Source organism: Hordeum vulgare, chromosome 6H (assembly GCF_904849725.1).
Source record: "Hordeum vulgare subsp. vulgare chromosome 6H, MorexV3_pseudomolecules_assembly, whole genome shotgun sequence".
NCBI classification, from domain to species: domain Eukaryota; kingdom Viridiplantae; phylum Streptophyta; class Magnoliopsida; order Poales; family Poaceae; genus Hordeum; species Hordeum vulgare.
Genome location: NC_058523.1, coordinates 482,433,629 through 482,449,560, shown reverse-complemented (window position 1 = coordinate 482,449,560; position 15,932 = coordinate 482,433,629).

Below are 15,932 nucleotides of genomic sequence, written 5' to 3'. Positions count from 1 at the left end.
GCCCACCTTACCTCCCGGGGTCGTTGCCCCCCCCCCTTCGGTGGACCCCCCGGGGCCACCTCCAGTGGTCCCGGTGGTCCCGTTACGTTACCGGTGATGCCCGAAACACTTCTGGTGTCCGAAACCATCCGTCCTATATATCAATCTTTACCTCCGGACCATTCCGAAGCTCTTCGTGACGTCCGGGATCTGATCCGAGACTCCGAACAACTTTTGGTAACCTCGTATAACAATTCCCTATAACCCTAGCGTCACCGAACCTTAAGTGTGTAGACCCTACGGGTTCGGGAGACAGGCAGACATGACCGAGACACCTCTCTGGCCAATAACCATCAGCGGGGTCTGGATACCCATGGTGGCTCCCACTTGCTCCACGATGATCTCATCGGATGAACCACGATGTCAAGGATTCAATCAATCCCGTATACAATTCCCTTTGTCTGTCGGTATAGAACTTGCCCGAGATTCGATCGTCGGTATACCTATACCTTGTTCAATCTCGTTAACGGTAAGTCTCTTTACTCGTTACATAGCACGTGATCGTGTGACTAACTCCTTAGTCACATTGAGCTCATGATGATGCTCTACCGAGTGGGCCCAGAGATACCTCTCCGTCACACGGAGTGACAAATCCCGATCTTGATTCGTACCAACCCAACAAACACTTTCGGAGGTACCCGTAGTGCACCTTTATAGTCACCCAGTTACGTTGTGATGTTTGATACACCCAAAGCACTCCTACGGTATCCGGGAGTTGCACAATCTCACAGTCGAAGGAAAAGATACTTGACATTAGAAAAGCTTTAGCATACGAACAATACGATCTAGTGCTATGCTTAGGATTGGGTCTTGTCCATGACATCATTCTCCCAATGATGTGATCCCGTTATCAATGACATCTAATGCCCATGATTAGGAAACCATGATCATCTATTGACTAACGAGCTAGCCAACTAGAGGCTTGCTAGGGACACATTGTGATCTATTTATTCACACATGTATTATTGTTTCCTGTTAATACAATTATAGCATGAACAATAGACGATTATCATGAACAAGGAAATATGATAATAACCATTTTATTATTGCCTCTAGGGCATATTTCCAACAATCCCCTAGTCTCATGTTTCTGTCACTCAAGCTAGACATCGAGGGGCCCGAATCCACAATCATGCATAACGCTCCCTCTTGGAGTTACGATCTACTACTTGGCCAAAGCAACGGAGAACATGTAAGAATCAATAAGGAACAAAATATAAAGGATAATCAAATATATAACTCATAACAATCTGAACATAATCTCATAATCCATCGGGTCCCAACAAACCGATCATAGCAAAAGCAAGAAAATTACATAGATGCCTTGATCATGTAAGGCACACAAGGACTAACCATTAAAGCAGAAGATTGGAGAGAAGATATCACATAACTACTGTTCATGGACTCATGGTCCAAGGAGGACTACTCATGTCACGTTCGGGAAGCGTCCATGGCGGTGGAGAAGCTCCCGGAGGTCAATCCTCCCTCCGGCAGGGTGCCGGGAAGAGGTCTCCTGACGCTCCCAATCTCGGAAGCGCTGTGGCGGCGGAACGATGGAGAAATTCGCGATTCCAGAAAGTCCGCGAGGGTTTCCTCACGGAACATTAAATATAGGACAAATGAGGGCACCAGAGGAGGTGGGGCCCACCCAGGCGACCTCCTGGCTCGGTCTAGGGCCTGTACATGCCAGCAGGCCGCCAGGGAGGCCCCTAGCCCCCCTCTGGCCCTCCTTCGGTGATCCCGAAGTTTCCGTTTCGCTTATTTTGTTATATATTTTTCTCTATTTTTTTGGGCTTCAAAAAATTGGGTAAAAGCCCCTATAAAATAAACATCAGCAGACAGGAAGTGGCACCAGGTGCACTGAGTTAGTAGGTTAGTCCAAATATGTGTAAAATGATATAAAAGTGTAGCAAAACATATAACAATGTCACCCAAAAGATCATGGAACAAGCAGAAATTATAGATATGTTTGGGATGTATCAACATCCCCAAGCTTAATTTCTGCTCGTCCTCGAGTAGATAAATGATAACACAATAATTTCTATGGTGACATGCTAAGACACATATAAGAACTTCAAGGTAAAGCAAGTGAGATATGCAATTCAAGTCAAGACAATGACAAGCAAGAGTCTATATCTATTATTGAATTTAGCAAAGCAAGAACATAAAGGTGCAAGAGCTCTCGGTGTTCGTGACTTGAATGTCTCCTAATGGTGTTTGCGTGCAAGAAATGGGAGACGGGTTCAGAGATAAAATATATTTATTAATTGAGAACTCAATCTACTAAACCTCACACTTAGTCTCCTTCGGAATCTTATTTTGACTCATCTCCAAACCACTTGTCAGGCACAAGTCAAAATGATCCTCTCCCTTTCGATTTTGAGCACTCATGCAATGGATGAGCGTAAACAAGATATGTTGGCACTTAGATGGAAAATAGAATAATGATGGGGAAGGAAGACAAAAAGGTGTGAAAGGCTCACATCAATGAGGACAACCATAGACGAGAGAAAGCCAAATGATAGATATGATGTGAGGAGTAGGGATTGCCATGTAACGAATGCACGTATGAGCTAAGGTAAGCTCTCCAATGGAAATAGTGGGGGTGCATCCAACTTGTTTTCTCATGAAGACCTAGAGCTCATTTGAGGAGGCTAATCATTGGAATATGCAAACCAAGTTCTATAGTGTAAGGGTCCCCACATAGTTATGCATGAATAATAATCTCTATGTAGTACAAACATAGTAATGGAGTACGAGTGTGGATCTTTCAAAAGGAATAGTAGTGTTGCCCCCTTTCTCTTTTTTTATTTTCCTCTTTTTTTTCCTTTTCTTTTTCTCTTTTTTTTGTGTGGCCTCTTTGGCTCTTTCTTTTTATCTCTCATTTGTCCTCTTTGGGATGTTTTGTTTGTCCTCTTTGGGATCTTTTCCTCACTTAAGGGCAACACTCTATGTTTTACATGAACAGAAAGAAAAATTATCACACTTTATAAGAAGTACTCAACATAAAGACAAGTGAAAACTATCATGATGTATGCAAATGTATGCATCTGCTAGTGTAGCAGGATATGCAATGATACTAGCGCATCATGTAGCAGTAATGAGGGCATGGCCTAACTAGCATGTGGCCCTATGATCAAGCAAAAGCATGTATGACATGAAGATCAAGTCATGAGATGGTGGATGTTGCATGGCAATGTATCTCGGAAAGGCTATGGAAATACCTTAATAGGTAGGTATGGTGGCTGTTTTGAGCAAAGATATAATGAGGCTTATGTATGACAGAGTGTATCATGTCATGGGTTTGGATGCACCGGCGGAGTTTGCACCAACTCACTATGTGAGAAAGGTCAATGCACGATACCGAAGAGGCTAGCAAAATATGGATGGTGGAAGTGCCAACAATCGAATACCCACATTAGTCCGAAGAACTCATACACTTATTATCGGTAACTCTCTATCTAGTTAGGAAATTCACAAAGAGACAAGTACCCCGAGGAGGAATGTTTGGGAGTTTGGTTATCCTTGCGCATCCTCGACTCATGGTAACGTGAGGGTACTCTATATATTCCAACCCCTCGAGAGGTTGGCGTTCAATTTAGTACCTAGAGTTCTCAACTAATTTTATTTTTTGAAAAACACACGGATTTCCCAAAATACAACACCTATCAATAATAGGCTCAAGCTCTTGGCACCAATAGTCCAAACATTACTCAAATCAATACCTCAAAACTATTGCAAGTTACTACTATACTTAAATAGCAACCTCAGTTACCTACTCATGCAAGACACACAACTCAGTGCAACGAGCCAACTCCCTAAACAAGATAAGCATGATAACTCAAGAGAGTTCCAAAATCAACCTAAATAAAAGCTCTTAAAAATATAAGCATGAAAACTAAGAGCTAAGCATGACAGTAGCTATGAAAAGATGAAGAACACACAAAAAAGATAAGCATGAAAAGCTATGTTGTGTTCTAGTGTGGAATGGAGTGTGTCTCTCTCCCAAACAAGGTAGGATAGGTTCCGACTTGTTATGACCAGAAAACTAATCTAAAACAAAACTAAAAAGAAAATAACGGGACGCTCCGAGCATAGCACATATCATATGAAGTGATAAAAATATAGCATGGAGATGGACGAACTGATGATTGTTGATAGAGAAGAGATCCACGGGGGCATCCCCAAGCTTAGACGCTTGATTCTCCTTGAATATTTTTGAGGTGCATGGGGGCATCCCCAAGCTTGAGCGTTTGACACTCCTTTATCTTCTTTCATCATCTCTCCCATCGCATACTTGAAAACTCCCTCCATACAAAACTCATCATAAGCTGATTAGAGTGGTTAGTTCCCTTAATAAAATAATGGGATTTTTATTCCCATGCCCCTGGTTCCTTAGTCGTACTCAGTTTTCCCCAGACGCTCAATTTGAGTAAGTTTTGAGCCATTTTTGAGGGGCAAAAGCGAGGAAAATGTGAAAGCATAATTTCACCGCATGGGGAAAAGTGAGCAAAAACTAAGGAAACGGGGAAAACTGAGTACGACTTAGGAACCAGGGGCATGTGAATAAAAATCCCCATTTAATTTCTTATCAACTCTTTGTCTTGGAACAGCACCAAAAGCATATTCACTAGCGTCACATATAATTTCAAAAGGCAAGTTCCAATCAGGTGGTTGAACAATAGGTGCAGAAGTTAAGGCTTTCTTGAGTGTTTCAAAGGCTTCTACACAATCATCATACAAAACAAAAGGAATATCCTTCTGTAATAAATTGGTAAGAGGTCTAGAAATTTTAGAGAAGTCTTTAATAAACCTCCGATGAAATCAGAATGACCAAGGAAACTACGGATACCTTTAATATCTTTAGGACATGGCATCTTCTCAATTGCATCAACTTTAGCCTTATCCATCTCAATACCTTGTTCGGAAATTTTATGACCCAAGACAATACCTTCATTTACCATAAAGTGGCACTTCTCCCAATTCAATACAAGGTTAGTTTTCTGACATATCTGCAAAACTCAATCAAGGTTGCTTAAGCAGTCATCAAAAGAAGTTCCATTTACAGAAAAATCATCCATGAAAACCTCAACAATATTTTCACAAAAATCAAAGAATATAGGAGTCATTCATCTTTGAAAGGTAGCAGGTGCATTGCATAATCCAAAAGGCATACGTCTATAAGCATAGGTTCCAAAAGGACAAGTAAAGGTGGTTTTATCCTGATCAGGTTGTGACACGGGTATTTGAGAAAAAACAGAATAAGCATCTAGAAAGCAAAAAATGTGTGTGCTTTGATAATCTTTCTAGAATTTGGTCTATGAAAGGTAAAGGATAATGATCTTTTCGAGTAGCTTTGTTTAATTTTCTAAAATCAATTACCATTTTATAGCCAGTTACAATTCTCTGTGGAATGAGTTCATTTTTATCATTAGAAACAACAGTAATACCTCCTTTCTTAGAACACAATGAACGGGACTTACCCATCTACTATCAGTTATGGGATAAATAATACCTGCTTCCAGAAGTTTAATATTTCATTTCTTACGACTTCTTTCATTTTGGTGATCAACAACGGGTTTAGCATCTGGTTCTACATTAATCTTGTGCTAAAAGAGAGTGGGAAAATACCCTTAAGATCATGAATAGTATACCCAATAATAGTAGCTCGGTGCTTCCTTCAAGTTTTTAACAATCTTTTTTCTTCATGCTCTCCAAGGTTAGCACTGATAATAACAAGATATATCTTATTTTCGTCAAGATAAGCATATTTCAAAGTGTCAGGTAATTGCTTTAATTCAAACACAGGATCACCCTTGGGTGGAAGAGGACCTCCTAGAGTTTCAACAGACAAGTTGTGTTTAAGGATAGGCTGTTGTTCAAAGAACATTTTATCTATTTCATTTCTTTCACGCATATGCATATCATTTTCATGGTCTAGCAAATATTGTTCTAATGGATCAGTAGGAGGAATGGCAGTAGAAGCAAGACCAATTATTTCATATTTACCACGCAATTCTTTATCATGGGGTTGCTTGCTGAACTTGGGAAAATTATACTCATGAGACATACCACCAAAATTAACACTGACAGATTCCTTTTGGCAATCTATTTGAGCATTGATAGTGTTCAAGAAGGGTCTACCAATTATTATGGGACAAAAATCATCTTGTGGTGAGCCAGGTAGTAGAAAATCAGTAGGGTATTTTACTTTTCCACACAAGACTTCAACATCTCGAACAATCCCAAGTGGTGTGATGGTGTCTGTGTTAGCAAGTTCAATAGTAACATCTATGTCATCTATTTTAGTAGGTGCTATCTCATGCATAATTTCTTGATATAAGGTAAAAGGAATATCACTAACACTAGCACCCATATCACATAAACCATGATAACAATGATCTCCTATTTTGACTGAGATGACATGCATGCCAACTACGGGTATATTTTTATCTTTAACATCAGGTTTGGCAATTCTAGCAGCTTCATCACAGAAATAAATAACATGCCCATCAATATTACCGACCAAGAGATCTTTAACCATAGCAATACTAGGTTCTACCTTGATTTCCTCACGGGGTTTGGTTGTTGTAACATAACTTTTGTTAACCACGGTTGAAGCTTTAGCATGTTCCTTTATCCTAGTAGGGAAAGGTGTTTTCTCAACATAAGCAGTAGGCACAACTAGGTCAACATTGTAAATGATAGTTTCATCCTCAACTTTAACTGGTTATTCAACTTTTTCTTTAATAGGTGTTTAATATTTAAACCATTTCTCTTTAAGGAGATCAACATGAGTAGCAAAGGTTTCACAAAATGAGGCTACTATCTCAGAGTCAAGTCCATATTTAGCTCTAAGAGAATTGAAAGCATTGGTATTCATAAAAGATTTAACACAATAAAACTCAAGTTTTATACCTAAATCTTTACCTTCATTGAGTTCCCAATCTTCACAATTGCGTTTAATTCTTTCCAAAAGATCCCACCTGAATTCAATAGTCTTCTTCATAAAAGAACGAGAACAAGAAGCATCGAGCATGGTTTGATCATTACGAGAAAGCCGAGCATAAAAATTCTGAATAATAATTTCTATCGGAAGCTCATGATTGAGGAATTAATATAACATTGACTTAAGACTCCCCAAGCTACAGTGATACTTTCTCCTTCACGAGGCCAAAAATTATAGATAAAATTCCGATCATGATGAACAAGATGCATAGGATATTTTTTTGGTGAAACTCCAATTGCAATCGATTCCAGTTTCAAGATCATGTATCATCACATAGCCTGTACCATGTCAATGCTTCCCCCCCCCAAAGATAAAGGCAAAACCTTATTCTTAACTTCGGATAAACCTGCAAGATTAAATAATCCACAAACTTCATGCACATAGATTAGGTGCATATCAGGATGTTTTGTTCCATCTCCTACATAAGGATTAGCTAGCAGTCCTCTATCATACCCGAAGGGATTTCATAATAAATATTTTTAGTAGGTTATGTAGGTTGAGGGGAAACTCTTGGTGTTTCCGTTCGAGGTGAAGATACCCCGAACAAACCCCTCAAAGGATTACTTTCCATAGTGACAAGTGACCATAAATTTTAGCACGTAATATAAATTTTTCCTTACCAAAGGAGCTTCACTCCCCGGCAACGATGCGAGAAAAGAGTCTTGATGACCCAAAAGTATAGGGGATCAATCGTAGTCCTTTTGATAAGTAAGAGTGTCGAGCCCAATGACTACAAGTAAATGACAAGTGGTTTTCAGCATGGCAATTTCTGCAAGCACTGAAATAGCGGTAACAAGTTGTTTGATAGCAAGATAATTGTAACAAGTAATGAGTAGCAATAGTAAAAATAAGTGAAGCAAGTTAGCCCAATCCTTTGTGTTAAAGTACAGGCCGGAACGATTTCTTATAATAGTCAAAGCTTTCTTGAGGGCACACGAGAATTTCATCTAGCCACATTCGTCATGTCAAGAGCTTTCGGTAGCTACAAGCGCACTACCTAGATGCGTGGGCCCCTGGTATCTCCTCCATCGATGCCCTTGGCCATAAAATCCCATTTTCCCTAGAAAATATCTCAGAAAAATCCTCATGACTTTTTGCCACAGTTTGTGAGGCGTAACTTTGGGAGGGCACTTTGCTCTCCAGCGGAGCGATTCTACCGGGAAAACTTCCCTCCACGAGGGAAATCAAAGTCGTCGTCATCACCAACACCCCGCTCATCATGGGGATAATCATCTTTATCAACATCTTCACCAACACCATCTCATCTCCAAACACCAGTTCCTCACTTTTATCCAATCTTTGTATCAAACATCGGATTGGTAACTCGGAGTGCTTGTATGTGTTTATTACGCCTTTAGTTGTTGCATAGGAGATTTATCGACGAAAGATGGTTGTGTTGACATTGATCATCATATATTTGTACTTACTAGTCATTATCCATATGATGTCTTGCGAGTATATCCAAGTTCTTGAATACATGGGAGAAGTCTTGTTGCTAGTAATCATGTGAAGTTGGTTACCCTTTAGTGTTTTGATGATATGTTGTGTTGATCTTCTTGTAGTGGTGTTACGTGAACATTGACTACATGAGACTTCACCATCTTCGAGCCTAGGGGAATATATGTGAAATTAGTTTGTAGATGATGGGTTGTAGTGATAGAAACCCGTCCCCCAGTTTATGAATTGTTCCATGATGGGCTATTTTAGATCCTATTGTTTAATGTTATGATTCGATTTATCTCAATTATTTTCCCTATATTTGCGAATTCTTGCATGAAGGGTATAATCATAAGTAGGTATTCTTTCATGTAAGGATAGTACTTTAGCTCTTGTCCACCCACACAATACTTATCGAATCAATGAACCATAACTTAATGATCCATGGTGAAAGTAACTTGACGATATTCTCGTGTGTCCTCGAGAGTGTTTCCGCTATTATAACAAACACCACCAACGTTTTCTTAGCATACATATGGATTGGGCCACTTGCTGCAATCTATTACTTTTGTTACTATTTATATTGCTACAAATAATCTATTAAACAACCTTTGCAACATTTACAGTGAAACCTTATTGAAAGCCACTTGTCAATTCCTTCCATTCCTCGTTAGGTTTGACGCTCTTACTTATCAAAAAGGCTACGATATACCCCCATAGACTTGTAAGCCATCAAGCCCCCAGAAGCCCCAGGGAGGCGGGTACTTCAACATCCTTTATAGGATTATTGTGAAAATTGTTTTTTTCACAATCCATCTTTAGTACTAAACCTCTCCCTTGGGAGGAGTACACGGAGTGTAGAACTTCATATGCAGTTTCTACACTTTTTAGAATGGATTTGTCTTTGAGGAAGGCAATCTGGTTACTATTTATAAGGCACTCGAGGATAATATCCAATCTATTGGTTGTCACCTTAGTAAACATCTTATAACTGCAATTAACCTAATGGGCCTAAACTTTTTCACAAAGGTGGCCTCATTTTCCACAGTGACCTGGGTTAGAACAAAAAAGTTTAATTTGTAAATATCGAATTTACCACTATGGAAATCTACAAACATATTCATGATACCCCGTTAATCACTTCCTCGAAATGTTGATATAAGAGGAAAGGGATGCTCTCACACCCAGGTGCCTCATCTGAGTATGAATCAAAAATATTTTTTACCTCAACCTCAAAGAAAGGTGCTTGAAATAGCTCGTTCTCAGTAGCTTGGACCTTCTCACCAAGGCTAATTTTTTTTAGGGTTTAAACAAAAACATTTCATTCCATCAACTTAAAGAGGTCTTTATAGTAAAGACAAGCTACCCCAAGCGTCTAGGCCCACCAGGTCCCCCAAGCACCTAACTCTAACTTAGTGTCTCATTTCACGCTGATGTCTGCTAGAACTATGTCGGTATTTCCCCAAAGAGGAAGGGATGATGCAGTATAGCGACGGTAGGTATTTCCCTCACTGATGAGACCAAGATTATCGAACCAGTAGGAGAACCTCCTCATACCACGTAAACAACACCTGCACACAAATAACAAATACTCGCAACCCGACGTGTTAAAGGGGTTGTCAATCCCTTTCAGGTACGACGCCTCAAGATAGGCAAATAACGTGAGGTAAAAGTGGTAGATAGGATAAATAGATCGCGGAACAAATAAATTGCAGCAAGGTATTTTTGTATTTTTGTTTTAGTAGATCCAAAAACAAAAGCAAAGGAAAATAGATCGCAAAGGCAAATATGATGAAAAGAGACCCGAGGGTCGTAGGTTTCACTAGTGGCTTCTCTCGAGAAAAATAGCAAACGGTGGGAAAACAATTACTGTTGGGCAAATGATAGAACTTCAAATAATCATGACGATATCCAGGCAATTCTCATTATATAGGCATCACATCCAAGATTAGTAGACCGACTCCTGCCTGCATCTACTACTATTACTCCACACATCGACCGCAATCCAGCATGCATCTAGTGTATTAAGTTCATGGAAAAATGGAGTAATGCAATAAGAACGATGACGTGATGTAGAGCAATATATATTTATGTAGAAATAGACCCCATCTTGTTATCCTTAATAGCAACAATACATACCTGTCGTTTCCCTTTCTGTCACTGGGATCAAGCACCATAAGATCGAAGCCATCACAAAGCACCTCTTCCCATTGCAAGATAAATAGATCAAATTGGCCAAACAAAACCCAAATATCGGAGGAGAAATATGAGGCTATAGTCAATCACGCATATAAGAGATCAAAGAAGACTCAAATAAGTTTCATGGATAAAAACATAGATATGATCATAAACTCAAAGTTCATCGAATCCCAACAAAACACCGCAAAAAGACTTACATCATGTGGATCTCCAGGAGACCATTGTATTAATAATCAAGAGAGAGAGGAAGCCATCTAGCTACTAACTACGGACCCGTAGGTCTACAAAGAACTACTCACGCATCATCGGAGAGGCACCAATGGACATGATGAACCCCTCTGTGATGGTGTCTAGATTGGATCTGGTGTTTCTGGACTCTGTGGCGGCTGGAATTGATTTTCGTCCCCCCTCCTAGGGTTTATGGAATATTGGGGTATTTACAGAGCAAAAAGGCAGTGCGGGAGGCCAACGAGGAGGGCACAACCCACCGGGACACGCCTGGGCCCCCAGGCGCGCCCTGGTGTGTTGTGCTCCCATCGGAGCTCCCCTCAGGTGCATTCCTGGCCCAGTGGATGTCTTCTGGCCCAAAAAAATCCACAAAAAGTTTCGCTACGTTTGGACTTCGTTTGGTATTGATTTTTTGTGATGTAAAAAACATGCAGAAAACAACAACTGGCACTGGGCACTATGTCAATAGGTTAGTACCAAAAAATGATATAAAATGACTATAAAATGATTGTAGAACATCCAAGAACGATAATATAAGAGCATGGAACAATCAAAAATTATAGATGCGTTGGAGATGTATCAGCATCCCCAAGCTTAATTCATGCTCGTCCTTGAGTAGGTAAATGATAAAAACAGTTTGATGTGGAATGTTGTCTAACATGTTCATCACATTTCTTTTCTTTATAGCATGGACATTTTGACTTTTATATGGTTCAAAGCTTAGTCTAGTTTTGACATGAAGACTTTAATACTCAAGCATACCAACAATCAAACATGTCTTTCAAAATATCAACACTAAAGCAAGTTATCCCTAGCCCATTATGCTCAATCATTGATCCATTCATGAAACACACTCGAATATTAGCTACACCCAATGCTCAAATACGATCATAGTTCCCCTTAGTTGGTGCTTTATGAGAGAAGATGGAGACTCAAATTCAAAATAAAAATTGTATAAGTAAAAGAAAGGCCCTTCACAGAGGGAAGTAGGGATTTTTAGAGGTGCCAGAGCTCAAAGCGAAGATTGAGGCATAAAAACATTTTGGGAGGCATACTTTTCCCACCAACGAAAACGACTTAGAGCTCCCAACACTTTCCATGCTAGATACATCATAGGCAGTTCCCAAACAGAAAATAAAGTTTATTCTTTTTTCCACCATTACTTTTACTTTCCATGGCTTGTCTGCATCTACGGGTGCCCTCCATACCAACACTTTTCAAGGAATTTATTATTTGACAACAAAAAGTAATTTTTTTCATTTTGGGACTGGGCATCCCTAATACCTTTGGGGTACTCTCGTGCAATGACAAGTGAATAAACAGTCATCATGAGAATAACACATGTAGCATGGAAAATATTGGCCACCCTCACCACCTCGCGAGTGGTGGAGCACACAGAAGAGAATTTTATTTTGAAAATTAGAGATGGCACATGAAAATTTGCTTAGAACGGCTTGGAAATACCGCATATAGGTAGGTATGGTGGACTCATATGGCAAAACTGGTTTAAAGGGTTTTGGATGCACAAGTAGTGATCATACTTAGTGCAAAATGAAGGCTAGCGAAAAGATTGAGAAGCGACCAACCAAGAAACAAAAAATCTCGTACCCAAGCATTAAGCATAAGTAACACCGAATAATGCACCACAAGTAGGATATAAGTTTCATTGCATAACTATTGACTTTCGTGCTTGCATAGGGAATCACAAACCTTAACATCAATATTCTTACTAAAGCACAATTACTCACCAACATGACTCACATATCATATCGTCATATCTCAAAACCATTACTAAGAATCAAGTTTATTTTGTCCAATGATCTTCATGAAAGTTTTTATTATATCCTCCTTGGATATTTATCACTTTGGGACTATTTTCATGTGTTGCTTTTCATAAGCTCAAACAAATTTAAGTGAAGAACATGAGCATAATTTTTGTTTCTCTCAAAATAATCTAAGTGAAGCAAGAGAGAATTCCTTAAAAAAATTACTAACTTCCAAATAAATCTAAGTGAAGCATGAGAGCATTTCTTCAAAAATAACAAAGCACATCGTGCTCAAAAAGATATAAGTGAAGTACTAGAGCAAATCCATGGCTCAAAAAATTTAAGTGAAGCATAGGAGCAATCATAGCATAATTTTTGGCTCTCTCAAAAAGGTGTGTTCAGCAAGGATTCAAGACTTAAAACACAAAGCAAAACAAGCAAAGACTCATATCATACAAGACGTTCCAAGCAAAACTCATAATATGTGACAAATAAAAATATAGTTTCAAGTAAAATACCGATGGTTGTTAGAAGAAAGAGGGGATGCCACTCGGGGGCATCCCCAAGCTTAGTTGCTTGCTACTTCTTGAATATTATCTTGGGGTGCCTCGGGCATCCCCAAGCTTAGCCTTTTGCTAATCCGTATTCCTTCATCCATCGTAAGATCACCCAAAACTTGAAAACTTCAATCATACAAAACTCAACAAAACCTTTGTAAGATCCGTTAGTATAAGAAAGCAAACCACTACTATAAGTACTATTGCAAACCTATTCATTTTTTTTGCATTATATCTACTGTATTCCAACTTTTCTATGGCAAAAACTCATCAAAGAAAACCATAGAATCATCAAAACAAGCACACAACGAAATTCTGCAAAATTAGGACGACGTGAATAATTTGTTTATTGATCTTCTGCAAAGAGAATCAACTCAAAATCACTCTTCTATTAAAAATGAAAAATAATTTCGTGAGCGCAAAAGTTTCTGTTTTTCAGCAAGATCAAATCAACTTTCAGCCAAATCATCCCAAAGGCCTTGCTTGGAACAAAAACTAATTTAAACCACAAAAACACATCTAACCAAAGGTATAATTGTGTATTTTATTGAAAACAGCAAGAAAACCAAAAAGCAAAAAGATACAAGTTGGGTTGCCTCTCAACAAGCGCTATCGTTTTACGCCCCTAGCTAGGCATAACACGTAGGATCTAAGTGTTGTCATCTTTGTTTCTAGATCCATATGATGCCCTCATGATTGATTCATATGATGGCCTAATTCTTGTTCTAGGAAAGTGTTCCATTCCCTTCCTTAGTGGAAATTGAAATTTAATATTGCCTTCTTTCATATCAATCATGGCACCAATAGTACGTAAAACGGTCTACCAAGTATAATTGGACAAGACGGATTGCAATCAATATCAAGAACAATAAAATCTATGGGCACATAATTCCTATTTGCAAGAATAAGAACATCATTAATTCTTCCCATAGGATTTTTAATAGTAGAATTCGCCAACTGCAAATTTAAAGAGCATTCTTCAATATTGGTAAGACCAAGCACATCACATAAAGATTTTGGAATTGTAGAAACACTAGCACCCAAGTCACATAAAGCAAAACACTCATAATTTTTAATCTTGACTTTGATAGTAGGTTCCCACTCATCATGCAATTTTCTTGGAATTAAAACTTCTGATTCCATTTTTTCTTCAAAAGCTTTCATCATAGCATCAACAATATGTTTAGTAAAAGCTTTATTTTGTTCATAAGCATGGGGTGAATTTATTATGGATTGCAACAAAGAAATACAATCAACCAAAGAGCAACTATCATAATTAAAGTCTTTGTAAGCCAAAATAGTGGGCACATCACTAGTTAAAGTCTTGACCTCTTCAAACCCACTTTTATCTTTTCTCAACAAGATTTTCAACCTCCAAATCATAGGGACGCCTTCTAACTAAAGTTGACTCTTCTCGAGTCCCCTTTTCATCAATCTTAATTTTACTAAATAAATAATCAATAAAAGAAACACCAATCATTTTAAGATCTTCATTTTTATTTTCTAACGAGATTGGTTTGGCAGCCATTTGATTCACTAAAGTAGCTTGTGCATCAGATATGTTTTCCAACAAACTTTCAGCAAAAGCATACTTAGATTGGAGTTTGCAAACTTCTCTACTAATATCATCAAGTTGTTTCGTTATAGCCTCTAACACAACGTAGTTGTAACGCCCCAGACACACCCGCCGGTTGTCGTTACTCCTGGCAGGATCTAGACTGACCTCACATATCAATACTAGCCCTCACATATCAATACTGGCCTCCTGGCAGGATCTATCATCACTAATAAGCCAGGCTATCACATACACCACCACTCAAAGGAACCGACGTCCTCGTCGGGTCACATGAGTGTTCCCTCTTGGCACAAACGTTTGTGCATCCAGTCCATTACATGTACCATGTCGTGTGCCACGATGGGTCACAAACGTCATGAACAACATGACCTCACACCTGTCCGCAAACATCCGTGTAACCACGAGGGTCGTCTCTGATACCAACTTGTAACACCCCGGACACACCCGCCACAACGTAGTTGTAACGCCCCAGACACACCCGCCGGTTGTCGTTACTCCTGGCAGGATCTAGACTGACCTCACATATCAATACTAGCCCTCACATATCAATACTGGCCTCCTGGCAGGATCTATCATCACTAATAAGCCAGGCTATCACATACACCACCACTCAAAGGAACCGACGTCCTCGTCGGGTCACATGAGTGTTCCCTCTTGGCACAAACGTTTGTGCATCCAGTCCATTACATGTACCATGTCGTGTGCCACGATGGGTCACAAACGTCATGAACAACATGACCTCACACCTGTCCGCAAACATCCGTGTAACCACGAGGGTCGGCTCTGATACCAACTTGTAACACCCCGGACACACCCGCCGACGGTCGTTACTCCTGGCAGGATCTAGACTGGCCTCACATATCAATAATAGTCTTTTCTGCGCACTTTGTCCTCACTCTCATGCGCACCCGGGATCAACTTCCCGGTCGGTCACCCATCCTAGAACTACTCCATGACACGATGGGTCACAAACGTCATGAACAACATGACCTCACACCTGTCCGCAAACATCCATGTAACCACGAGGGTCGGCTCTGATACCAACTTGTAACGCCCCGGACACACCCGCCGACGGTCGTTACTCCTGGCAGGATCTAGACTGGCCTCACATATCAATAATA